The 26714-nt window shown below is 37.2% G+C and overlaps 1 protein-coding gene across 1 annotated transcript in view; it reads left to right on the top strand.

Moving 5' to 3' along the window:
- VAV3 (vav guanine nucleotide exchange factor 3) overlaps positions 1-26714 on the top strand; it is a 365289-nt gene that overhangs the window by 56321 nt on the left and 282254 nt on the right. The window lies entirely within an intron of this gene.

Below are 26714 nucleotides of genomic sequence, written 5' to 3' on the forward strand. Positions count from 1 at the left end.
GCTTGGTTTGAGATGGCTGGGGAATGTTAAGGTAGGAATTTCTGATAGACAGATGGAGTTCTTCAACAGATGTAAAGGAGAGTAATCTGTTTTGTCAGTTTTTAGGTGAGGTCATGAGACGGTGATAAAGATGTATACTCAGTTCCTATACCAAGCATTTTAGTTGCATACCCTTACTAGTTTTCACACCATCCTGAGATACTGGTGTTATTTCCTTCTGACATTGGAGAGATTTTTACCATTTGCTCGGCATCCTGCAGATCATAAGTGATAGATCTAGAGGTCATGCATGTCTCTGCCCACAAAGCCCTTATCCTTACCCTGTATTCTGTCTGCGGATGTCACCTGAGGATAGTGATTAGGGAGTTTTTAAGAGTAACACACCCCTGGCGAATCTGGTATTCATTTTTTCATAGCTTTTGTTTTTTATTAGTTACTTCAAAATTATTTGGTCCACTTTGCTCCAACTTTTCACATCTGCAGACATTTCCTGCCACCTTAATCCTTGATTCATGTGCTGATTTTCTTCTGAAAGATTAAAAGTGCTTTTTGTTTTCTTACCAACCAACTTCTCAGATATTTTAAAGAAATATTCCGATACCTCTTTCTCAATAGCATATTTCCATGCCTTGATTTTGATTTTTCTTTTCTTATTGTGTATTACCTGATTCTGTTGAGAAGGAGCGAGATTTACTTCAAGCCTGAGCTGGACGGTTAAAACTATTTCAAGCTGACAGGTGATTTTATTTCAGTTCTGCCTTTGCAGTTTAACCAAAGTCTGCTTTAACACTCCAGCTGTGTTAGTGATTGGGATTTATTCCTTAGTAGGGTAACATTAGTTATCCATGGCTGGGGAATTATTAAGTTCTCTATTTGGTGTGGCAGGCATGGATATGGATATGCACAAGCAAGTTGTTCTATTATGGGAGATTCCACAAATATATTAGTAAAGTGTTTTTAAAAATTCTTTAATTTTATTGCCATCCTACTGGCCCACTTTTGTGATTGCTCTCTGATGCATAGATGAGATTTAAGATTTATAGCCTCACCTGGGTACAGTGGCTCTTGCTTGTAATCCCAGTGGCTTGTGAGGCTGAGGCAGGAGGATCACAAGTTCAAAGTCAGCCTCAGCAATTTAGTGAGGCCTTAAGCAACTCAGTGAGACCCTATTTCAAAATAAAAAACAAAACAGGGCTGGGGATATGGCTTAGTGGTTAAGTACCCCTGGATTCAATCTCTGGTGTCAAAAAATGATTTATAGCCTCATGGGAGGTATAATTTGGCAAAATTTCATAAATGTTTTTTGAAAATTTAAACATGTAAGACCTCATGTTATTCTAAAGTGTGTAGAATACAAGAGACTACTATAATGATCTATTACAGATTTAATGTATACTATAAGTAAAATTCATCCAAACCTCCCTATAAGATTATCTAGCAATTCTTTTGTGTGTGGTAATAGTGAAAGAATAGGAACGGAGATGTTCCCCAGAATAGATGTTATTCTTTCTAAAGTGAAGTAAACATTCTGCAATTGCTTACAAAGGCAATCATAATATTTAGACAAATGACACAGGATAGAAGAGGAGCACAGTCAATGGTAAGAGAGGGGGAAAAATGTATGGTAATGATTACATTACGCTGATGATGTAAAATGATATTGTACATTCAATCACCGATGGCCTTTAAATCACTTTAGAAACAGTGCAGAAGAACAGACAAAACCTTTAGAGGCCCTTGGTCTAGCCTCCTGTCCTTGGGCTTGGAGAGTTAGCCTGTAGCAGAAGTTCTCAGATTTTCTTGATTTATAGCACATTTAATATCTCTGTGAATTTTTTTTTCATTTCACACCTAGGCTAAAACCACCAACAGAACAGCAAATAATTTTGTTTTTAAGTAGTTCTAAACAACCTAATAAATATTTGTGTCCTAACAACATGGCAGTTGTTTGAAAAATATATACATAAGTTGAAGACAAAAATATTTTCATTTGTATTTCCTTCTTAAATATGTACAATTACTTACTAATGGATGTGTATGCTTGCTGGGCACTATGTACTTTGGAACAATATAACACAGCATCACACTCCTATCTTCTGTTCCATATTGATTGCTGTGCTATATTTTTTTTGTTAATTGTACTAGTGATTGAATGTCTAGCTTCACCAAGATGTGTCCTTGAAAGGAACGCAGAGCTGTGTACCAGTTCCAGATGATAGTGCAGGATCTGACAGAGGTTGAATGTTACTGCAGGTTCTTTGAAAATATAAAATTACATTCATTATCCCTGTGAGATTCCTGTAGTGTCCCAGGGTATCTTGGTTTATAATTCAGGAACCACAGATCAATTATATTAACTAGTAGGTCCTGGTAAATGATTTGCCTAGTGCTGCATAATACATAGGTAAATTATCAGGGAGTGTGCCTCAATGCAGGAGCTGCCCAGCCAGCATGAATTATCCTTTCCTTGTCGTGTTTGCCAGTTTTTTATAGCATATTTCCTTGGTTGTCTGATTTAAATTTATAGTCTAGTAATTTTTACTAAATATAGCATCACTTATCTTATTGCCAGTTGTTTGATTTTATGTATATGTGGGTGACACAGTTATTACTGAGTCTCTCCTATAAGGTAGATGGCTTCAACAAACCATGTTTACATAAAACAGGGCAAGGAAATGCATTCATTGATAATATAAGACCAATTGAAGAAAGGACTTGTGGACTTTATGGGTTTAATTATACACCACCACAAATAATTCTGTAAAAAATATAAATCTGGTAAGTTCAGAGACCGCAAAGTCCTTATTTCCAAAGTACAGTAATCCTTTCAAATTACTAAAATATCAAGTGGATTAATCCACTGATCAGGTCGTGACTCTCATAATCTAATCATTTTACCTCTGATCATTGCTTCATTATCTCCTGAATTTTGGGGAACACCTTATATCCTAACCATACCATATACCATGTAATAAAGAGACCTTTGAACTGCTTTGAAAACCTTACTGCTCCAGTTGTTATTAGTTTGGCTTTGGGCAAGTCACTTCTCTAACACATGTACCTCACCTAGAAAATGGGAAAAGTAATGTTGCATAGGATGATCCTGAGGAATACGTGAAGGTAACTTCTGAAGGACCTTGTTCAACACTGGTGTCTTAGAGTTATATGATCGACCTCTGTCCAGTTCTACAGAACTCACACTTGTCTTTGTGTTTCTTAAACCTTCCCTGAACAGGCTGTTATATGTGCCATTCTTCAATTCTTCATGGCTACAAACATACTCCTATTACAGCACTTACCAAATTGTATTTTGAGGATTTATTCATTTCCGTCTCCTCTAGTGGACCAGGTCATTGAGCCTGGGGCACCATTTCTTATTCATTACCTTGCACAAAACCTAGTAAGCACCCAACAGTGAATGAACATATTGAATGGCTTCTTACCTCTGTTGGCTCATCCCAGGCTGTTTATTGATATACGTGTATAACTATGCCTTTGACATCCTTCTATGCTTTGGGGTGCCTAGTAAAAGAAAGATATTATCATAATTCTTTTGTAGGAAGTAATGCCTGCATTGAGGAAAAAAGTAGGAAACTTTTCTGACATCACCCAGAGAAGAACAGCCATGCCATTCTCTGTGCCCTATGAGAGCCTCATACATACTTTCATCATCTCTGGCCCATACTTGAACTGTCTCATTGAACTCGGGTCTCTGTGTGTGTGTTTCCCTGGTGTGTATAAGCTGTTTGAGGGAAAGCTGTGTCCAGCTCATCTCTGCATCCCTAGAAAACAGTTTGTTGACCTGAGTGTAGCCCTTTCTTAGATGGAAATGTTGATTTGTTGACTTTTTTCCTTGATGTGGACCATCTTCCTCTGATAAAAAACTATTTTTAAATTGAACTACACTGTTTAGAGTAGCTTTAAGAGGTGTTTTCCTTGGTATATTCATATAACATGAATACAATATATAATTTCTTGCATGAACATTTTACTTATATATTTTATAGAAGATGTGTTTTCAGTACATAAATTTTGTAGGAGGTTTATGCTTTAAACACCAACAAAACTACTAGGGCTGGGAAGTATCTGAGTTGTTAAGTATAATAAAATACAATACAGTAAAAGTAATCTGCTGAATGCTCCCTGTTGCCCTGCAGGGACCCTAGAGGTTGAAAGCTTTATTTTGGAAAAGTCATCTTTATGTTAACAATGTAAATTGATATATTAAGCAACAGAGCACTTATAAAGACATCATTGTCTCCTGGCTTGGTAGAAAGGATGGAAAGACTATGATTCACTCAGAAAGCCACCTGCCATGGTGGAAACTCACTGCTTCTCCATAGAGTTGACCACAAATATTATTTTCTCATGTGTTTTTTTCTCTTTTTTTCCAGAATAAATTCTACTTTATTGTGTATACTGAAATAAAAAATGCTTCTATTTATCAAGTGATTTCTACTTGTTGAAAAGAATGGAAATAATATGAAATCTCACTACCCTGAGATAACTATTAATGACTTTATTGTTTATATTTCTATATGTGTATGCACACATGTACTACAGGAGCTGAGTGTTAATCTGTTTTCCTGCTTTGTTAACTTCATATCAGTGATTTTTTTATCATTAAATTCAACTTATGACATTCTTTACCCAAAGGAGCATGTATTTTATTGAAAATTATTGAAACAGAAAAGATTCTACCTAACAGTTTTCAAGTTAAGTAAGGGTTTGCATATTCATATTTTAAAACTCTTTTTATGTTTAAATAATTTATTTATTTAGATGTGGCACACACTAGTAAAGACTTTGGATTTTTGACCAGATAGGGGATGATTTTAGCAAGGAAGATCAGTAATAAACTCACATAACATGCCTTGATGTCTGCTGTCACCTTCATTTTATAAGAGATGGGCTGCTTTAACACCATAAGGGTCACCAGGGCATGGTCTAAAAGTGCCAGTCCTTGAGGAAAACCACCATGAAGTCATACCAGTGGTTCTAAGAATTACCATAGTTTGTGCTTTGAGTTACCCTGTCATAGGCAAGGTTGAAACATAGGATATGGTGCCAAAGTCCAAATGATGCAGCATACTGTCCTACTGGATGAGCGTCTTCTGGACTTGACTGGGGCTGTGGAGTCCTCCTGGCTGTGTGGGTAGCTCCTCTCCTCCCTTCCTTTCTCTTTCTCTTTTCTCTGACATTCTCAGATTCCCACGTGCCTTCTTATCCTGATGTCACTACTTCCTCCCCTGATGCTTTTGATCATTGCCTCTCTTCATCTTTTCTAATTCTCATGGTTTCCCTTGCAGAGAAATCTGATCATCTTTTCCTAGGCATTAGATAATTGTTTATTTAACATATACATTGCTATATCTCTAAGGTGATAGAAATGCAAAGGCAGCCCCAGTCTCCACACTGGGGATTTTTAGTGCAGTGGCAGTTACTTTGGTCTCGGCAGTTACAGGCACTTGTCGTTGCTGCCCCTGCTCCTTGAGTTTCGCCCTGAGTCCTGGTGATAGCCTTACAATCGAGCTATCGTTGGGTAGAGTCTGTTTTTCTCATCCATTTCTCTGTTGAATGCTGAACATGTCTTGCACAGGGTTAATTATTTTCCTGTGTATTTCTGAGTGGCACTTTTTGAGGATCTTATCAGTGATTGGAGTAAAACTTTAAGAGTGTCAAAGTCTTTAGTCCCATAGGTGGTCTGTTATAGACAAAGTTGTACATATTTCAGGTTCCCCCAGTAATATCATACTAAGAATGGATTAGAGCTCTAAAAAATGTTTTAAATGGAATGTGACATTATTATAGATGGATTTTGTTTTTACAGATGTATCCTTGACTAATAAATGCCAGTCTTTTAAAAGATAAAATTACAAGCCCTATATAGAAGCATATACCTCCAACCCTTGTACAGTTGTTGATCCTCATGTTAGGCTTGGGTTATGATTAGGCTTCTTGTGGCAAAGGTTTTGTGGTGAGGAGATAAAGGACTTTCTAGTAAACATAAATTGTGGAAGAGCAAATTCATGAGCAAACAGCTTAAAGCCTTTATATAATTGTTTTTAATCCACTGACATTGAACAATAAAAGTAGTCCACTGTAATAAAGAGAATTTCCATGGCATTTTAGATGCCAACTGGGTCTATTGACTGTTGTACAGTTGATTGGATGCATTCAGGGCAGTGACAAGCCTAATGATATTGGAAGATGGATAGTTCTGGATTTGGCCAGGTGGGAGGAGGCACTCTACATTCTTATCTTCTTTCAAGGGCCAGTTCTTAAGGACTTGATCAAAGTAAAGTCTCTGTATCCAAGTAGAGAGTTTTACCATTTTTTTTTCTTTTTAACACTTGATTTATGTCTAGTATATTCTGCCAAATACAGGTTGCCTACCAATATTTTAGAATAATGGCTTCATGGTTTAGCAGTTCTGGCTCCCTATAGCATATAATGTGTCTGTTTTTCTGGTGGTGTCAGGGTGCTGCTCATGCTTTGGCCATGGAAAGAAATGTGTGATGTTTCCTCAAGCAGGGAGTTACTGTATGTCCTGTGCAAATCCAAGCTGAAAGTGGACCATCATTGGGGCATTTTCTGGTGTCACTTCACTGAAGATTCTTTGATGCAGCAGCAGTTTCTTGGTGTGACTATTCAAACACTGCATGGGTAGATTCCTGTGAGCAACATGTGCACCAATACCAATAGTTATCCTAGTGTTGTGTGATTTCTGTTTACTAGATATAAACTTTCACAGTTATGTAAAAGTATACACAACTTATATGTAAATTGATCTTTGGGCAAGGGCACATGATTGGCATAGGATTACTATGTAATAATCTATAAATAACACTACTATTTTTTATTTATTGATCCTTTCAAAAGTATACAGAAACCAACAAAGTGGCCAACCTTGTAAACATTTCTTTCCTGTGTCATTAGGTAATCTAACATGTAGTGAGATGTTTCAAGAGCAGCAGCTATGAAGACGGGCTGCTTCAGTTTGTATCTCTGGTCTTGTCTTTATTGGCTGGATCACACTGGGCTAGCATTTAATCTCTCCCTGCTAATTCTTTATGTGTAAAATGGAAGGAGCTACTTCCAGGGTGGTGAGGATTGAGTATGATTGCTTAGAATAGAGTCTGGTCCTTGTGATAAGGCCATTTAAGCGTTCCATTAATTATTTTTCAAATTCCTGCATTATTTTTCAACAGCAGATGTAGAGTAGTGTCTTTATAAGTACAATTTAAATGGAATCCAGATGTTAGCTATGGTTTTCTTTGCCTCTGAAGAAGTTGAATTGACTTTAGCTCCTTGTCCTCATCCTGGCTATAAGTCTGGTGTCTTCTCTAAGGATTATCTGAAGCATGGAGCTTAAGTTCTCATGGTTGTTGTGGGCCCATGTTTTGCTTCCTCTTGCTCTGTTTTTCTCTTGGCCTTAAAGTGACTTGAGCAAGAAACCCAGACCCTTCCTCTTTATGGCTCCTCACTCCCCAGCTTCTTCCATTAGTCATTTGTGCAGTAACAGGCTTCATGAGAAGGTTGGTCAAGGAGGGAAGAAGGGTCTGGGTCAACAATTATTAGCAACATCTTTTGTACTAAAACAAACATGAACTATTCTAGTTGTTTCCATCAAGAACCATCTCAATGATCCTTTAGGGTAGTCATGGACTAGAAACCAGATGTCACTGAGCTTAGTGCTAAATACCATGTAGGCATTTACTTGGGAAAAGAACGGGTTGAGCTACCATTGGAATACTAATGCTGACCATCAGAACAGTATATGAATGGAAGAAAATCCAGGCCAAGAAAACATTATCTTTGTCTTTCTCAGACTCATGAGCATGGAGTGTGTGACATGAGCAAACCTATACTTGATTTGCAGATATTCAGGAAAAAACATTCACTTCTAATGGGATAGAAGGTAAAATTTACATATGATAAAGATATTCAGGGGTGTGAGAAGTAGATTGGACAGCATCAGGTAACTGGAATACCCCAGATGAGTTTATTCTCCTCTGTCATTAAGGGCAGCTCTGTGGGAAAAAGTTTAAGAAGGTATACTTGATAATTGTCTCAAGGACTGAGCAAGTAATATGAAAGTGAAAATATCTTTCAGTCACTGTTTCATAGTTTGCAGATAAAACACTCTAATATTTGACAGGAGCCACTTTAAAAAAATTAAGAATTATGAAGAAAGCATTTAATATCTTCAATTATAGAGACTAGTCTGAGGGATTCTCTGTTTTTGAATGCCATCTACCAAGATTTAGGAATCATTTTATTTTTCCCAAATACTTAATCATAATGAAATTTTTTGTGTAATGAGATTTGTATCATTTCCCTTATGAAATTTCAGCTTGTTTTAGTTGAGATGTCTGAAACTTTTACTGAAACTTTCTGCACTCAGGAATGAATCTGTCAGGAGAGCAGATAATTTGGTGCTAGTTTAAATGTCTATCTTTTCTCCTACCTTTTCTTCTCTGAGTAGGGGAAATGGCATTTTTATCTAGTTCTAAAATTCACTGTATGCACTGACTGAGGTTTTTTCCTTAGGGCAATCCTTGTATGAAAATTTACTTGAAATTAATAAGCATTCACTATAGTATTTCTAGGAATATGGGCCTTAGTAAATATTTCTGCCTGAGATGTTAAGGAGTATTATTTCTGGACATTTGTGGAAAATAATTTAACCATCTACATGAGTGTTTGAGGGAGGTCTTTGGCAGCCCTGGAACTGCAGCAGCCCCAGGCAGTGTCCTGCAAGCACTCTCCCTGGCTTGGTGGGAGTGACCTACCCTCACCAGGGGACTTCCTTCACAGGAAACCAGTGTGTCCATTATAAATCATGATGTGCTATTACTGCATGGAGGTGGCCCTGGCATTTATTTCATGTAGGAGTTTTCTTATTTTGTGATCTTGTGGGGGATATAATGAATGTCACAGAATAGCTAGGGAAAAAAATTGATATGGTAAGAAAAATACAATATTCAGTAATCCTTAAAAAATAGGTTTCATATAATCTTGTTTAAAGGCTCTGCAAAAGTAGATTACTTTTAATACTTTTACCATGTGACTTTTATTATAAAGTTAGAGATGGAGACTCTGGGGGAAAATATTTTCCTGGATATATAAAATTTAAACTTTAAAAGAAGCATATATTAGTCTAGCAAGGTATTAATAGAAAACCATTTAAATATCATTATAGATCTTGTTCTAAAAATAAGTCACAAAATAAAATTACAGGGCTAACAACATGTTCAGTGACAGAGTGACTGACTATATTGAATATCTGACTCATGTATTATTTTCTTTCTGAGTGACACTTAAACTTTAGCAGCCTGACCAAGCTTTTACTGTATGTATATTCTAAAATGTTTTGCAACTCTTGATTTTGGTGGAACTATTCTAGTTGTTTCCATCAAGAACCATCTCAATGATCCTTTAGGGTAGTCATGGACTAGAAGCCAGATGTCACTGAGCTTAGTGCTAAATACCATGCAGGCATTTACTTGGGAAAAGAACGGGTTGAGCTACCATTGGAATACTAATGCTGACCATCAGAACAGTATATGAATGGAAGAAAATCCAGGCCAAGAAAACATTATCTTTGTCTTTCTCAGACTCATGAGCATGGAGTGTGTGACATGAGCAAACCTATACTTGATTTGCAGATATTCAGGAAAAAACATTCATTCACAAAAGGATTTTGTACCATGCCTACCATTTTAATGAATGCATATGGGTTTAGTGTATTTATACAGAGATATATAGTATGCTATGCCCTACTGATTGAATAATTCATTTTTTGTATTTTTTCCTCACATAAGTAATATTCTTAAATATTGTTAAAATTCAGATAGTAAAGAATGAAGAGTTGGCTGGAGAAATTAAAACAAAAAGAATCATGAAGAGTAATGACACTTGCATTTGTACAACTCCTTATGTTTGTATGCTGTCCTTGGACTGTGCACTCCTGGGAAGAAGGAGCCCTCTGTCTTCTCTGTATCTTTGGCAACTAGCCTTGAGCTCAGCTTGTGCTTGACATGTGTTTAACACATAATGGGCACTCAGTGCTTAATGTGTGAGATGAACTAATGAAACAGAGTTCTCACAGATTCTTTCAGCTAATACAACAGACCTATTAGGGAAATACACTTATTTCCATTTTGTAAAAGGAGAAGTTAAGACTAACATGGGTTAAATGTTACCTAATAAAAACAACAATTCCACAAACAGTGGAATACGATTATGGTATATTAAGCATATAAATTTAGTAATATATTTTAGTTGATTCATCATTTTATTATCAGTAGCAATAAGCAATATTTAGTGAAGGCTAGTTGCTGCTTATCAAAATTATGCTTCACCTATATTTCACTAGGCTAAATGCTTGTTGCTAAAATCTCAGTTCTTGTCCCTTCTGCCAATTCAATAACAAGAACATGGTTGTGCAAAAAGGGAAAAAGAACTTTATTGCTTTGCTAGCAAAGGAGGAACACAGAACTTCTGTCCCAAAGGCTGTGATTCTGCCTATCAGCAGGCACAGAAGGCTTTTAAAAGAGGTAATTCAAAGGCTACATTCCACATGTTCTCTGGAGTTGTAATTCACTTCTTAATTTGTGGTAGAGACATTCCTGAGATCTTCTGATATCATCCCTAAGTTTGGATTACTTAATTCCTATGTTGGGTGTGTACTCAGGAACAGATAAATCATGCCTAGGATGGGAAAGAAAGGTAATCTTGTTTCCCTTGAGATTCTGGAGGGGAGAGATTAGGGAGGAGCAAGGAGAGAGGAAGAGAAAGAAACTTGTCCGTTTTAAAAATAAGTTGCAGTAGCAGAGCACCAAGGGTTATGTTCAAAGCATAAAGTAGATCACTGTTACATACTCTCCTATTAGGAAGATAGAATCATGTACATTTTACAGTCTGTCTTAGAGAAATCAACTAGGCAGCAGGTAGCTGATATGAACTTAAACCTGTCTGACCACTGAGCCATTCTTAATGACTGAATTACCTCCTTATATAACCATACAGTTCTTGATGCAGAATCAGGATCTGTACCCACATCTTTTGTACCTGGTTCTGTTTCCCTATATATTGTGGGGTATGTGTGTCACTTGCCTCATGTTAGATCATATTCAGGACATATAACAGTGTCTCAGAAAAGGAAGACTAAAGGTATCTAGCTGTTGGAATTAACAGAATTTGAGTCAATCTAACCATTCAGTTTTTCCATCTTAGTTTTTCTATTGCTACTGGAAATAAAACACTGTTCATTCAATCTTGTGCCCTGGATAGGCATAGAATATATGGTGATAATGTGGTGAGAGGTAATGGTGATTGTTTGGATTAGTGGATTTCTAAACAGAATATTACCAACAATGTTCTTGTCTGAGAGACACTCAGAGTAGAATCTGTTTCTGTTCAGTGTGTGGAAGCCAAAAACTGGGACTGAACTCTGAGAACCAACAACACAAGTTTAGTCAGTGGCCACAGAATGGAGAAGTAGGAACCCGGTTCTCAAATTGGTTTCTCAACCTGTTGGTGGGTGGAGAGGTCACAGATGGATACAGGGTAAAAGAAACAAGAGGAGAGGGGCAGACCAACAAAGGGGCAGCCTATTCAGGTCTGTTCCTGGAATAGATGGAGATTTCCTAGAACTCAGGCAACACCTCTTTTCATTCTTTCATGATCCTGTGATTCCTGTCATGGTGGCTGGTAGGTGTGCTACTTAGTATGCGAATTAGATTGTAATGAAGTTAGAGGATTAGGTTATAATGAAGTTAGAGGTTGGCTGGCTGTCACCCTGGCATCCCTTGGATCTAGCTGGTTGGGGTCAGCCTACCTAAAGAGGAACTTCTGGATTTTTGGCATCCTTTCCTCAGAGATAAACAAGATTAAGGCTGGGTAGAAATTCATCTTGGCCATGCTGGCAGTATACTGCCCAACAGGAATACAAATCTCTTATATTTCAAGATGACAGGATTTATTTGAAGGCTGAGAACAAGGCAGGAAAAATAAATAATTAGAATTTTTTTTATAATTAATTAGAATGTACCTCAACCTGTTTAGTATCCTACTCAGTTATATTTTCAGGAGTAATATTATATAGAAGTGGTGGTACTTATTAAGAAAAAGTAGTGTGAGTTGTGTATGTAAACATCCAGATAACATATATGATACATGCACAGGAATTCAATTTATAATTTAGTTCTTGCTAATATAATGATTTTAGTGCAGATTCTAAATAGTCATACTGACCTTAGAACAAATGGAAACTTTATTTTAGTAAAATAATGATTGTAAAATTTGGACATAAACCAAAAGACATCTATATATCAGATAACAAAACTCAGAAGTAAAATAAAGATAAATAGATATTACCCCAAATTCTAGTTCTTACTGTTTGATACCTTTGGTTTTCTTTGAGTTATTTTTTTTCCAGTGAACTTTATTTCAATTAAAGGGTTTGTCTTCATCTAATAAGTACTTTCACTTCTGCAATCTTCAAGTATCAATCCAACTTAGACTGTTTTCCACCAAAATTGGACATTTTCTGATTATACAACTTTCTGAATAGACTGAACTAGATCATTCTAGAACACTGTTTTTCCAGATACTTATCAGTTGTTTTTTCAATAGTTTTCTGTTGACAGCCAAGTTCTATTACCTACGCTGTAGATACACTTGGATGTCTCTACAGTGTAGGTTTCTTAATTTTTTTTTCAATCTTACTTCCTTTGTAATGTGTTATGATTTTTAAATGGCTATTTGCAAATTTAGTTCCCATTGTCTACAGGGAATGATTTACCATAGGTGGTTCTTGTTTAAGCCTTTTTGTCCTACTACAATTATTCATTTTAAAAAAGGTTCTGGTTTAGAAAATTAATTGCTTAGTCCTTCTTCCTTCTTTTCCCTCTCCCAGTAATATTCCTCATCCTTCACAGCACCATTACATTTTGTGTCTTCCTTGGCAACTCCAGGGAGTGCTGGTCATTGTCTTCTCAGATGTTGCACCATCTTAATCAGGTCCTTTATAACATGCACCAGATTGTGTAGTAACAAAATCAAGTTTTTTAGTCATTGTTATTTGCACCAAACATAGCCTAATTTAAGGCAAGTGCTACGTGTGTATATACACACACACAAGACACATAGTGGAGCAGAACTAGCAACAGAAGAAAGGTGTGAATGCAAATTCTGATTCTGCCATCAAGAATTATGTGGCTCTAAGAAAGTAATTTAGTTTATTACCATTACGAATGGGCTCTGGGTTCAGATAGGTTGGCTTTCATATTACCCACTCACTGCATAGTTGAACTTAGGTAGGTAATTTAAGTTTTGTAAGCCCCAGACTGTAAAATGTAGATAATTCTTTCTTTTGATTTATGTAAAATTGGGGATGAGGCTAAATTTGGAGGAGTGTGGGTGTAGAGAGAATATTAGAGAGGTTAGAAATGTGGGTAGAAAATAGAATGTAGTTTGGCACAGAAGAACAATGACTTGTATATGTGGAGAATAATTTTATTCCAATCAGCATGGAGGAGAAGATTATTGAAATGCATTAAGAAAGAAAGGCATGTTCTCTTATGTAACTGGGGGGAAAGGAGAGGGGAAGGTAGTTTGCTTAGTTTAGAGCTAAGCTGATCTGAATTGCAGTTTCAACTGCAATTTGGTGTTGGTTATTTTTAGAGTAAATTTATATGTGCCTCTTTTTCTTTGAGATTGGAATCACTTGGGGAAATGTCGCACTTCAGGTTTCATTGTACTATGATGACCTCTCGAATAGAGAAGATATCACAGCAATGTGGCTAAAAGCAATATTCTCTGTAGAGAACATTTCATTATGCCTGTAGGCATAATAATGCTATAAGATGATAAAGTAGCCACTAATCCTTTTATTTTCCTTCATATATAGGAATTGAAATAGTGTTCTGATCTTGAGGATGTTTTAAGAAATAACCTTCAGAATTTTTTAGATAAAACCAGAATAATAATGGGTTGGAGTACAGTATGTTATTTTGTAAAATTAATAATTATTTCAAATTTAAAGATATAGTTTCCCCTACTCGTCACACAATAAAATGACAAAGCAGAAAATGAACTGTAAAAATTAAAGATGTGCCTGAAACTGTAATGTAGTCCTGGTAAGAAGATCAGACCACATGGGTGATAAAATGCCAAGGGCTTTGGTGTGTCAGAAGTGGTGCTCCCATACCGTGGCTTTATGTGAAAAGCAACCAAAAGTTCTGAACTGAAAACTCTTTAAGATATATTCCTGGCAACATTATTGATTTTTTTCAATGTGAGTGATGTAGTTTGTATATTTAAATATGGGGGACTGGGGTTGTAGCTCAGTGGTAGAGAGCTTGTCTAGCATGGATGAGGCACTGGGTTGGATCCTCAGCACCACATAATGAAACAAATAAAAAAATAAAGGTTAAGTTCTTAAAAAAAAAGTGAATTTAGGGAGTACTTAAAATGAAAATAGAAGAATGAAATATTGAAATTTAGATTTCCTAAAAAATCCTTTAAGAGTCAGAATGGTTGCTAACTTTATGTACTTGGTACATTTTTATCCCAAAGAATAATTATTGTGATACTTGATATAAACTTGATGATGATTTAAAAATCATATTTAATTTATAAGAATATTCTCAACAGTGCTATTTTTAACAACATTTGCTTGTAAGTCACCATAGCCCAAAGAACACACTATATTCAGTTCATGCTTGAAGCCATTCAGATCAAAGCTGACTTGCCAGTTTCACTGAAGCATATCTGCCTGTGGGCTTCAGGAGCAGTCACCCTGGTTGCTGCTTACTGATGGGGTTTGGATGGAGCCTTCATGGGTGGAGGGTGCAGGGTACAGGGTGCAGAGTGAGGGCATAGACAAGCCTTGACTTTCCTAAACCATCTGGGTTGATGACAAAGCTCAGAGGAGAGTTTTCTTTGACTCCTGAAGACATCCTACCAAACCTTTCAACTTCTTAGTTCTGCTGAATTGCACTTTTAAGGAAGGAGATTTGGAATTTTCTTGTTTCCTTGCCTTTGAATAGAAAACTATATTATTGGAATAGAACATTTGTTAATGTCATCCTTTTGGGCATGTTTTGTTCATTTAAAAAATGTTCTCATTTATGCTAATGGTTTTCCATGACATGCATAGGTTTTTATTTTTAAATTTTAGTTTATACTAAATACTGGTGCAATGCATTGGCAAACATAATACTTTGATCTTTGGGCGTGTGTGTTGGGGAGTAAAGAATGGGGAACAAACAGTATTATAGAAGTTTCCTGCATGGGCAGAGTTGAAGGAAGAACAAGTTTGTATAAACACAGATGGATAAGATTCATAGGGAGACATAAGCTATTTTGGAAATCATCTGCTTTACAAATCCATCTTAGCTGAGTCATTCTTTTAGGTTCTTAAGAAATCTTGGAGGTGAAGGGGAAGAAAGGAAGTCTTCAACTTTGTTCCAGTGATTGAAGTTGGAGTGGTGTGGTGCTGTGCACCTCATGGCCACCACTCAAGGAGGCTGTGTGGCATGGTAGGGAGTCCTGGCAGGGTGCAGATCTCACTCTACTGCTCCTCAGCTCTCATGGCCTTGGGTCCTTTACAGCATCCAGTTCCTCGTGGGTAGAATGGAGTTGTCTTCATAGGATTTGTTTGTGTGTCACTGGAGATAATCCATGCAAAGGGCTTAGTGTCACACCTGAGACGTAGAAGTTTGCTGTTTGTGGCAGGCAGAGCCTTTGCTGTTGCCTCATGGAGAGAAGAGTCCTGAGTCCAGTTGAACTATTGTGCTTTTCCAGAAGGCCAGGCCTGGGTGTATGCTTGGTGTTTCACAATAACCATTTGTAACACTGCTTTGTTCCCACTCGGACAGTCAGTTCAGCCACCCCAGCAGAGGAGCAACCCCCAGCCTACCCCCTTCAATGGCTGGGGTGTCGCATATATAACACGCAGAACTAAGTGTTGTGTTGGAATTGAAGATTGCTGTTCATCTCTTTCTCCCTTCACAATACTATCATCCCTGTGAGGGCAGGATGTGTGGCTGTCAGCTCCTTGATTTGGGACAGTCTGCCATGGCACAGAATATTGTTATTGCTAAAGACTTGGGCTTTGGAGCCAGCTGCCTGGGTCGGAACCTTGTCCCACCACTTGCTGGCTATGTGTTGGGTCAGTTATTTTACCTCTCTCTGCCGGTGGACTCATCTACACATGGAATCATGACAGTGCTTACCCAGTAGAGGCCAGGGTAGATGAAATGAGGTGGGGACTTGGGTTTATACTCTATTTTGGTTCCTATTTTTATCCCCTGCTTCCCAAATCCTGCTCTGACTGTACAGTCAGTGAGGTGGAAGGAGCAGCATCTGGGCAGCAGTGGACAAAGGAAGGGAGAGGGTGCTTCAGTGAGGTGTGGGTGTTCCAGAGCTGCTTCTGCAGGGGGCTGTTGGAGGTGAGAGAGGTGCGCAAGGGGTTGCTTACAGTCAGACCATACTGTTTTAGTTGGCATGCACCTCCTTTCCTTTCAGATTAGATGTAAATACACAAATTTTTGTTCTTATTTTCTGAATAGACAAACTGTGTAAGGCTTATCTCTAAAAGCACCAAAGGCTTCTTCCCACCAAGAAAATGAGGCTTTTCCTTCATTGTGAATATTGTTCTCTAAGGAGGAGCTACCACATCCGTCTGGGGTGACATAGCTCATTCCCAGATCCACAGGGAACTGTTTTCTTGCCCCTTGTGCAGTTCTGTGGGTCCTGTGCTTTGCAAGGGTGGTTCATTTCTAACCTAGGTATGGGTACGTGGGGTTGTGCTTGTCACCCTCTATTCTACATTAGCAGGTTAATCTACTATTGATATTCCAGACACCACCACTGCTTGATTGTTTGCTTCCTTCCTTTCTTCTTCTATTGAGGATTGAATCCAGGACTTTGTGCCTTTGAGGCAAGTGCTCTACTCCTGTGCTATCTCCTCAGCTCTTTTAATTTTTTATTTTGAGACAGAATCTCATCAAGTTGCTCAGGATGGCCTCAAACTTGTGATCCTCTTCCTGAGTCAACCACTGCTTCTTTCTACTGCCTGCCTTACTCTTGCTAAATGGCTACTGTTCAACAATGTCAAAATACTGACTTTTAGCTATTGAATTCTACTGCCTCTTTATGGCCCAAGCAGAAAGAAATTCCCATTTTTCTTTTTTTCTTTTTTTGTACCCAGAATAGTGAATCTTGGCAGCCCTTTTAAAAATGTAGATTAGGCAATTTTAACATGATTTGGGCTAACTGTGCTTCAGCTAACAGTGTGGTTCAGGGCTACTTTTTCTCATTAAAGGTAGTGGCATGCATACTTTCATTAGAAGATCAAGGAACATAGTAAAATAGATATTTCAGGCCAACTTGGACATTTCACTCCCTAAGTATTCAGTTTTTCAGTGCAAAGACTAAAAACACATAATGAGGATTAAAGATGCAGTGTGTTAATCTTTTTTCTAGCTAAGGACTAATGCAAGGTGACAACAAAAACCTTTGAAATTGAGTGTCTAAGTTCCTACCAAGGGAGAGGGGTACACTGCTTCCTCTTATGAGAACAAGAGCTAGTGAAAGCAACAGAGGGTGTGTGTGTATGTGTGTGTGTGTGTGTGTGTGTGTGTGTGTGTGTGTGTATGTGTGTATGTACATGCTTGTGTCCATATGCGCTTTAGGGACTGCTGGCTAGGGGCTCCTGAAAATCAGTTATCAGTTCACAATTGAACTTACACCAGACATAGGCAACCAAAATAAAGATTATACATGTGAACTTAATAATTTAAAATCTTTATTAGTTTTATTTATAAATGTAACATCACCAACTACTCTATTGAGGTACCTTCATAAAAAATGTATTTCTACTCTAACAATGAATGTAAGGCTAGGATGTCAGTTTAATATAAAAATGCATTCTGAATTCTCTGGCTACCAAGGAATGGTTACTAAACTGCAGCAGTATTCATTCATAAATTTATTTAAAACTGTGCTATTATATAAGCTTTGGAGATGCAAAGACAAAATAGATGTAATCTGTCTTCTCAAAGATGTTTACTATATCATGGGCATAGCTGGGCAAACAGACATACGATCAAGCTTGAATATTACCATTACAGATGTGAGCCAGGTGCTGCAGAATGAAGAGCATGTATGTGTGTTTACCTAGCAGCCCTATATTTATGAGCTTAATCATTTCAACAAAGTTACACATATTTCACGAAAATGCATTACCATCAAATAAAAATCAATAACCAAAAAATACCCTGTGACTTCCCTGTTAAATAACTACATTTTTGGTTAGTTGATTAAAACCATTTCACTAAATTAAAAATGAACTAAGGCCTAGACAATCATCAAAACAGAAATATTGGTTTTCAGTATACTGAGAATAAGGGGAGTTTGGTTTTATGACTTGAATACAAGTTTTAGCTAAGAAACTATCCAAACATATTTCTATCTTCTTCTCTGAATGTCCTTTTGGAATCTTTATTTATAACATCAGGATAGAGTTGAAAGTAATGTGAAGATGTTGTGCAGTGCCGAGCTGAGTTTTTTTTTCAAAGGACAATGAGGATGATATCCTGTGGCACCCACTGATCCATAAAGGGAAAAGAACAGATGAGGTCATCAAACAAATAAAAATCTTTCTTTCTTTTTAAATTTCTAGACGATACAAGTAAAAATCTTTCTTTCTTTCTTTTTAAATTTCTAGACGATACAAGATTTAGCTCACTTGATTTAAAGAGCTATAGAGGGATAAAAGGACAAGATATGGTAAAAGTGAGAGGAATAGGAAACTCCAGTAAGGGAGAAACTTGCTTTTTAAAAAATTCTCTATTTTATCTCATCTGACTTACCACTGTAGGAAGGATGATTCGAGCCTTTGGAGGGGCACAGAGGAGGAGAGGGGTTACAGTGATAGAGGTCCTGGGGAGAGGCTTGATAAAGTCTGAGGTGAGGCTCCTCCAAGAAGGAAAACTATTTGTACCACATTTGCAAGTAGGCCTTAATGCTGGTCTCCTCTGTGTCTTTCAAAACTGCCAATCAGCTTATGAATGGCCTCTTATAATTCTGATTGTGCCCAACTATTCATCATTGCTAACAATTCTAAAGGAGTAGTTGAAATGATCTTGTTTGCATTTGAGAAGTGTCAACAAGCTTCTCACACATACAGTGAAAAAGCCAGAGCTTGTTAAGTGTTGAGAGAAAGGGGAGGGTTTTTTTCAGTTTTGTAGTGAACTTTAGCCATTTGACCTCAGTGTTGCTAGCATTGAAGTGGTGACAACAGAAGTGGCACCTTCGAAAGCTACTTTTGTTGTGATGGCTTTCTGGTTATGAAACATTTTCCAATCCAGAGAGCTTTGGCCTGTGTATAATTTTAGTATGTCTTAGCCTTGTTGGTACTGAACTTTCTTCTCTGAAGGTTATGTGCATTGATGTGGAGTGCTTTTATGACATTTTCATCCCTTGACTTCAATGAGTAAGCCATTCATCATCTTTTTGTAAGGGACAGAGAGACAAAGGGCAGTTTAAGACAGGTGTCTTTGTTATTAGAATATATTATCTATGGGTATTCCTGGGAGGGAAGCCAGGTGGCATCTAATTATTGGGCCTCTCCATTTATGAAGACAAGAATTAACTGACTCAACCAGTCTTTCACATGCCTCTGTCCCCATTTGTCAAGTTAACATACTCAGTGAATGCTCATACTAGCCATCTGACGTCTCTTCTCTTTTTTCTTTCAATTATCCCTGCTCATGTCCAATTAATTGTTAGGTGTTTCCTTTGCATATTATTTCCTAGAAAATATGGAAAAACTAGAGTTCTTTCTGTTTCTCCTTCTCTCCTCCTACTCTAAATCACCATCATTTCCTGTGAGATTAATATGATGGTGTTCAGATTGTCCTGTGTTGCTTGAGTATCCCACATCATCTCCCTAATAAAAAGAAAACCATTTTTAATTCTACATACCACAAAACGAAGTTAGTATAAAATAACAGTTAAGGATAATGGTCTTTGTAGCCAGAATGCCTGGGTTTGCATCCTGACTCCATTACTTTGGCAAATGCAGTTATGTAAACTTGAATAAATTTCTCAGCCTCAGTAGATATAGAAGAAAAAACTTTCCCAATTGGATTATTATGAGGATTAAATGGTATAAACATTTAGCATAGACATAGCAATCACTCAAAACTCATAGCACTAGTAATCATAAAATATAAAGCTGAGTAGTGTTCTTAGAATCCTTTAACCTCCACTTCTTGTAGGAAAAAGCTTGAGTCCTTTTGGCAGGGCAGGAAAACCACAGCTCCTTCTCCTGTCCATCTTCCACTTCTCCTGCCCAGGACTGTGTCCCTCTTAATCACTTCCTCTGCCCCCAGTGGTCCTGGCTTTGACTTCTTCCCTGCTCATTCACATGCCCTGCTATTTCCCTGGAGTACCCTATAATCTAGTGATTCCCTTTTCCCTCCCTGTGCACCAACCATTTCTTCTGTTTGTGGGGCTGGCTCCCCCTCATCCTTTAGGTCTCATCTCATGTAGCAGTTATTCCAGAAAGTTGTCCTGATCACCCAGGACTTGCAAGAACTTTTGAATGTCTTCATAACGATTGCCACCCTATCTTATAACTGCGGATTCACTTGTCAGTCTGCTCTGCCTGCCTCTGATTTGGAGGTAGGGCCTGGGTCACATTTTCTTTTTCATTCCCAGTTCTTGGTGTTGCATTCAGTTCACATTGTCTAGCACATTAATAAGTTCAAAAGTTTCATGATGACTAGCATATAACAGATATCTGATCAATACCCATTATAAATGGCTGTTTGTAATTTGTGTGTCCTTACTTGGCAACTCTTTATCTTATATGGATACATTTAGTACTTAAAAAAAAAAAAACCCTGAAGTCATTTAACTATACTTCCTAAAATTCTAAATTTTAAGAAATGCTAAAGTTATTTCAGGCAAATAAGTTATATGACATAGCAAAGTTGTGTAATTTTTGGTCAAGAATAAGACATGGTTGTGAAGTAATGAGATGGACTTGTCCTTGTGCCACATAAGCCACCTGAAGGCAGTATTTTTCAGCTGCTAAAGATGACACACAGAACGTCAAATCAGAACCTTCTGATCCCAAAGACTGAGTAGATTGTCTTAGGGAAAAAAGCTTAACACTGAAACACTCTTATGTAAGACAATCACATCTCTAGCTATAAAATTACATCTTAATTATTCTTCAGTGATTTCAAGTCCCTTTTATCCTGAAAAGAGGGAGATAAGAGTTGGCTTATTACATATTCCATAAAAAATTATATCATTTTCTGAAAGGCACCTTAGAGACCAGTTAGACCAATCCTGTTGGCTCTTTCAGTTGCAACTAGTAGATAATTTAAGCAAAAGTTAGAGGCATTGGGTCATTTAATGTAATTGGCTTATGTAAGAAGTAGTCTGGAGTTCAGGCTTTGGTAAATACCATTTGCTATTTATGAATGGAAACAGACCTTTTTGGGGAAATGAATATTTAGAACTAGGTCTGAGAAAATATGACATGAATTTGGGACAACTTGAAGACAAGAAGATGAATGAAATTATACCAAAAGGACACAGAAACCAGTTTGAAGGATTCCTCAGAGGCAAATTTGGGATAACATGAAGATCAAAAAGGATAATGAGAACAGTTGATTTGCTCACAAATGAAATAAAGAAAGGAACACAAGATTTATAAATTTACAAAAGATCATACATTTACAACTTTATAAAATTACCAATGAATAAAGGTGAAAGGAATGATAGAAAAATCACTATTTTACAATTCCAAATGGAATAATTGGGACAATCAGAAGATGCTGTATGCATTGTGAAAACAAGTTTGGGAAATAGGATGCCACATGTTACCCTGTTTTCATCCCAGGCTATTTACAGAGATGAAGGAGATGTGTACCTTTACAGTAGAGAGTCCTGGTAGTAACCATCTTAACCAAGTGTGAGCTTAGCATCAGTAGAAATGGGATAGCCCAACATTTTATGTCTTCTGATATGAGGAAATATGAAATTTGTAATATGGAATATGAAGCCCTTTTTTTTTTTTTTGCCAAAACAGCTTGGTTTGAACCTAGATTTTTGTTCACAGGAAACACAAGTGATAGAAGAATAGGTTTGATGGCACTGTGGGGAAATAGTCAAATGAAGAATGTGGGGCAGTATATAAAACAGTTTCAGCTCTTCAGAAAGTCCATGTCACTAAAAACGAAACAAAACAAAACAGAACGATAGCTTTGGGACTTTTAGATAAAGGGATATTGAAAGATAAAACCACCAAATGCAAGGGCTGAAACTTGATTGGATCCTAGATTGGGCAAAAATAATATAAAAAGGCATGAGATGAACAATTGTGGAGATGTGAATTTGGAATGTATGCTAGATAATACAAAATTATTGTTAATTTTCTTAGATGTAATATAGATATTATTGATATGTAGGAAAGTATCTCTGCATTCCTAGAGATGCATATTGAGTTATTTATATGCATTTATAACTTACTGTCAAATGCCTCAGCAAAATATACTTTCTTTCTTTTTTTTTTTAATTTTAAAATGTACAAATACAAAAGCCTATATGGTACTCTGTTACAATGATTATGTAGGTGGGTATGTTCATTATATTTCAGTTTTTCTTTTGGTTCAGAATTTTCTTAAATAAACTTGAAAAAGGAAAAGTAGGATGAAAGCTGGAGTGGTGAGCCCAACTTCTAAAATACCATGAGGGGCATGTCTCTGTCCTGCTTGTGCCCATGGCCCTGTGAGCATCCACTGACCTGTGAACCTTGCGCTGTCAGCCAACTTTTGAGGATTATGACAATTTGCTGATAAATTTAATAGAGGAGCTTGAGGCAGATCCTTAATCATTTGTAGATTTTCCAGTGTAATGTTGCAGGAATTAAAAAATGATTGACTGAAAGCATACATTAGAAAAGTGTAACCAGGTTTGAAGACTGCCTGGAAAAGCAAGAACATACAGTGACTTTTTCCAAATCCAGTAAATATTTGTTGAATTTAGCAGAATTGAACTACTTAGGGGACAAGTAAGGTTAACATTTGTTCCAGAAGTAAGAGGAAAGACTGTTTTTCAGTCTTATGTGCATGCAACAATGACTAAATTTTATACTGTTTTTACTTTCAGTAATACTCTTAGCTTTACTGAATTAATGATCAAAGCACTTTAGTAGAAGCCAACTGCAGTTTTTCCTATACATGGGGAAATTTGAGTTTGGTGAGAAATCTTCAGAGGGTGGCATTTGCAGTTATGCTTTGTTCCTTAGTGAGCTATGAGTCCGGCACTTAATTATGTAAAAAATATTGCAAGAGAGCAGTTGCATAATCCCCCAGAGTGTAATTATTATCTGTCTTGGCAGAATGCAAGCCTTTTAATCTGTAAATAAACAATTCTATGTGGAAGAGCAACATGCAGAGTGATTCTGTGTTGTAAAGGTCTCTTATGAATTTTTAAAGTGAAAGCAGTAACTGCATGTGCTGATTGGCTGCAGCCTGTGTGTTTCAAAGGGTTTATGATGCTTCCCTTGTGGTTTTAACCCCTCCTGAAATATTTAAGCCTCTGCGGATGATTCCTGTAAAGGGTAAAACTGTGTCTAAGTTAAGTTTATGTCAAATCTGAATGTTTCAAATGTAGAGGAAGTAACATGTGCTTTCTGCATAATTAAAGATTAAAAAGAAAAACAAAATGAAACATGCTTAAAAAAGATGCAATAATTAGCTAAGATGTTGATCACTTATTGGAGGTTAAGTTTTTACTTTTGAAATTATTTTGGCATAATTGATACATAGCAAGAATATTTAAAATTTTGACATGTATGATTATGATTTTTTTTAAAAATGTGTGCCATTGCAAGTAATACTTCTACAAAAGAACTAATTCATTCTCAGGACATGTGTATATTTTACTTAGATGAATCTGAGTCTTTTTGATATGAAAAGTGAATTCTCACTTTTGGTTTTTGAGTGTTCAGCAGTGTCTGCCTGTCCTTCTGCACCTCCTGTAGGTGTGACTGAGCTGACCATGCCCCTCTCTGGGGTCAGCCTCTGCACTTCAGCATCTGATCCCTTCTCTTTTGCCTACCCAAGGACTTCATTTAGATACTGTGCCTTGCTCTTTCCTAATTAACTTTTCCTTCTCCAGCAGGGTACTCCCATTGAAATAGAAACACATCGTCATAGTTGCCATTGTTTTTAAAAACCCTTCCTTGAATTCTCCAGCTCCATCTGTTTCCCTTTGTAGCCAGACTTCATCATCTCTCTCCTGTATCCACTCTCTCCTGTTGTTTCTGGAGCTGCTCCAGCCTTTCACTCTAGTCCCCACACAGGACCTGCTTCTGTCAAGGAATGCATGTCCTTCATACTCCAAATTCCATGAAAACAGCACAGAAGCACTTGACCTAAATCTTACTTTATTCCCAAGTATCTTATTTTTTTTTGAAGTTATTGTAAATGGGATATTTTTCCTTATTTCCTTCTCAGAGGATTTGTCACTGATATACAGAAATGCCTTTGATTTATGGGTGTTGATTTTATATCCTGCTACTTTGTTGAATTCATTTACTAGTTCTAGAAGTTTTCGGATGGAGCTTTTTGGGTCTACTAGGTATAGAATCATATCATCAGCAAATAGTACTAATTTAAGTTCTTCTTTTCCTATACATATCCCTTTAATTTCTTTCATCTGTCTAATTGCTCTGTCTAGTGTTTTAAGAACTATGTTGAATAGAAGTGGTGAAAGAGGGCATCTCTGTCTTGTTCCAGTTTTAGAGGGAATGACTTTAATTTTTCTCCATTTACAATGATGTTGGCCTGAGATTTAGCATAGCCTTTATGATGTTGAGATATGTTCCTGTTATCCCTAGTTTTTCTAGTGTTTTGAACATGAAAGGGTGCTATATTTTGTCAAATGCTTTTTCTGCATCTGTTGAGATGATCATATGATTCTTATCTTTGAGTCTATTGATGTGATGAATTACATTTATTGATTTCTGTATGTTGAACCAACTTTGCATCCTGGGATGAATCTCACTTAATCATGGTGCACAATCTTTTTGATGTTTTTGTATTCAATTTCCCAGAATTTTATTGAGAATTTTTGTATCTATATTCATTTAGAGAGATTGAAATCTGGGAATGGAACTACCATTTGACCCAGCTATCCCTCTCCTCAGTTTATATCCAAAAGACTTAAAAACAGCATACTATAGGGACACAGCCACATCAATGTTTATGGCAGCACAATTCACAATAGCTAAACTGTGGAGCCAATCTAGATGCCCTTTAGTGGATGAATGGGTAAAAAAATGTGGCATATATATACAATGGAATTTTACTCAGCAAAAAAAGAGAATAAAATCATGGCAATTACAGGTAAGTGGATGGCACAGGAGAAGGTAATGCTAAGTGAAGTTAGCCAATCCCCCCAAAACAAATGCTGAATGTTTTCTTTGATATAAGGAGGCTGACTCATAGTGGGGTAGGGAGGGGGAGCATGGGAAGAATAGATGAATTCTAGATAGGGAAGAGGGGAGAGAGGGAAAGAGAGGGGGCAGGGGGTTAGTAAGGATGATAGAATGTGATAGACATCATTATCCAAAGTACATGTATGAAGACACAAATTGATATCAACATACTTTCTATACAACCAGAGATATGAAAAATTGTGCTGTATATGTGTAATAAGAATTGTAATGCATTTGGCTGTCATTTACTTTTAAAAAAATCAATTAAAAAATAAATAAATCTTACTTGACTGTCTGCAGCATCTCACATAGCTTGTTACTCTCTTTGCTTAGAAACATTTTTAGCTTTGATTCGGGGAAGCCCATCTTTGATTTTCTTTCCTTCCGCCTTGATTATTCTTTGTCAGACTCCTCTGTAGCCACCTCCTGTTCTCCTGTTTTCCTAAGGTTTCTTGCCCTCAGATCTCCTCTCCTCTCCCAAAGTAGTCTCAGCCAGCATCATGATTCAGTGTTCTCTATACTCTAAAGACTCCCAGATTTATGTCTGAAGTCCATACCATTTCCTGCCCCACATTCCATTGGATGACTTATGGTCATCTCAGATTCAACACAGTTGCAAGGCAACACCTGGTCTACCCACAGTTGTGTCTCACCTGGGTTATTGCAGTAGCCTCCTGTCTGGTTTTCCTGCCCTATTCTCACTCTAGCCCTCTCCAATCTATATCCAATGCAGCAGCCCAAGAAGACCCTTGTGGAACATATTTTGTTCCTGATCTGTTCCATGTCCTCCAATGGCTTCCCTTATCAGTTAAAATAAAAGCTGTCTGATAAGGCCCTTTACCATCTGACCCCATGACCTTTCTAGCTCACCTCCTACCTTTCTCCCCATTACTCACTCTACTTTGGCCCCTTTCTCAAACATACTCAGACACTCCTGCCTCAGGGCCTCAGTATGTGATGCTTCTTAACTTAGGTTACTCTGTCTACTTTTCTGCATGGCTTGCTCCTTAAGTACCTCAGATGTCTGCCCCATCCTCCTCTCAAGAAGACCTGGCTAAGTTCTCCCCACCTACCTCTACCAGCTCTCTGGATTTCTCCTCCCAGTTTTAACCACCATATGAAAATACAAAAGTTTTCCTTCTGTGTTGCTGTATTTGTTCTTGTCTGTTTTCTCCTG

This window comes from Spermophilus citellus (assembly GCF_964194105.1).
Source record: "Spermophilus citellus genome assembly, chromosome: 9".
Classification (NCBI taxonomy): Eukaryota; Metazoa; Chordata; class Mammalia; order Rodentia; family Sciuridae; genus Spermophilus; species Spermophilus citellus.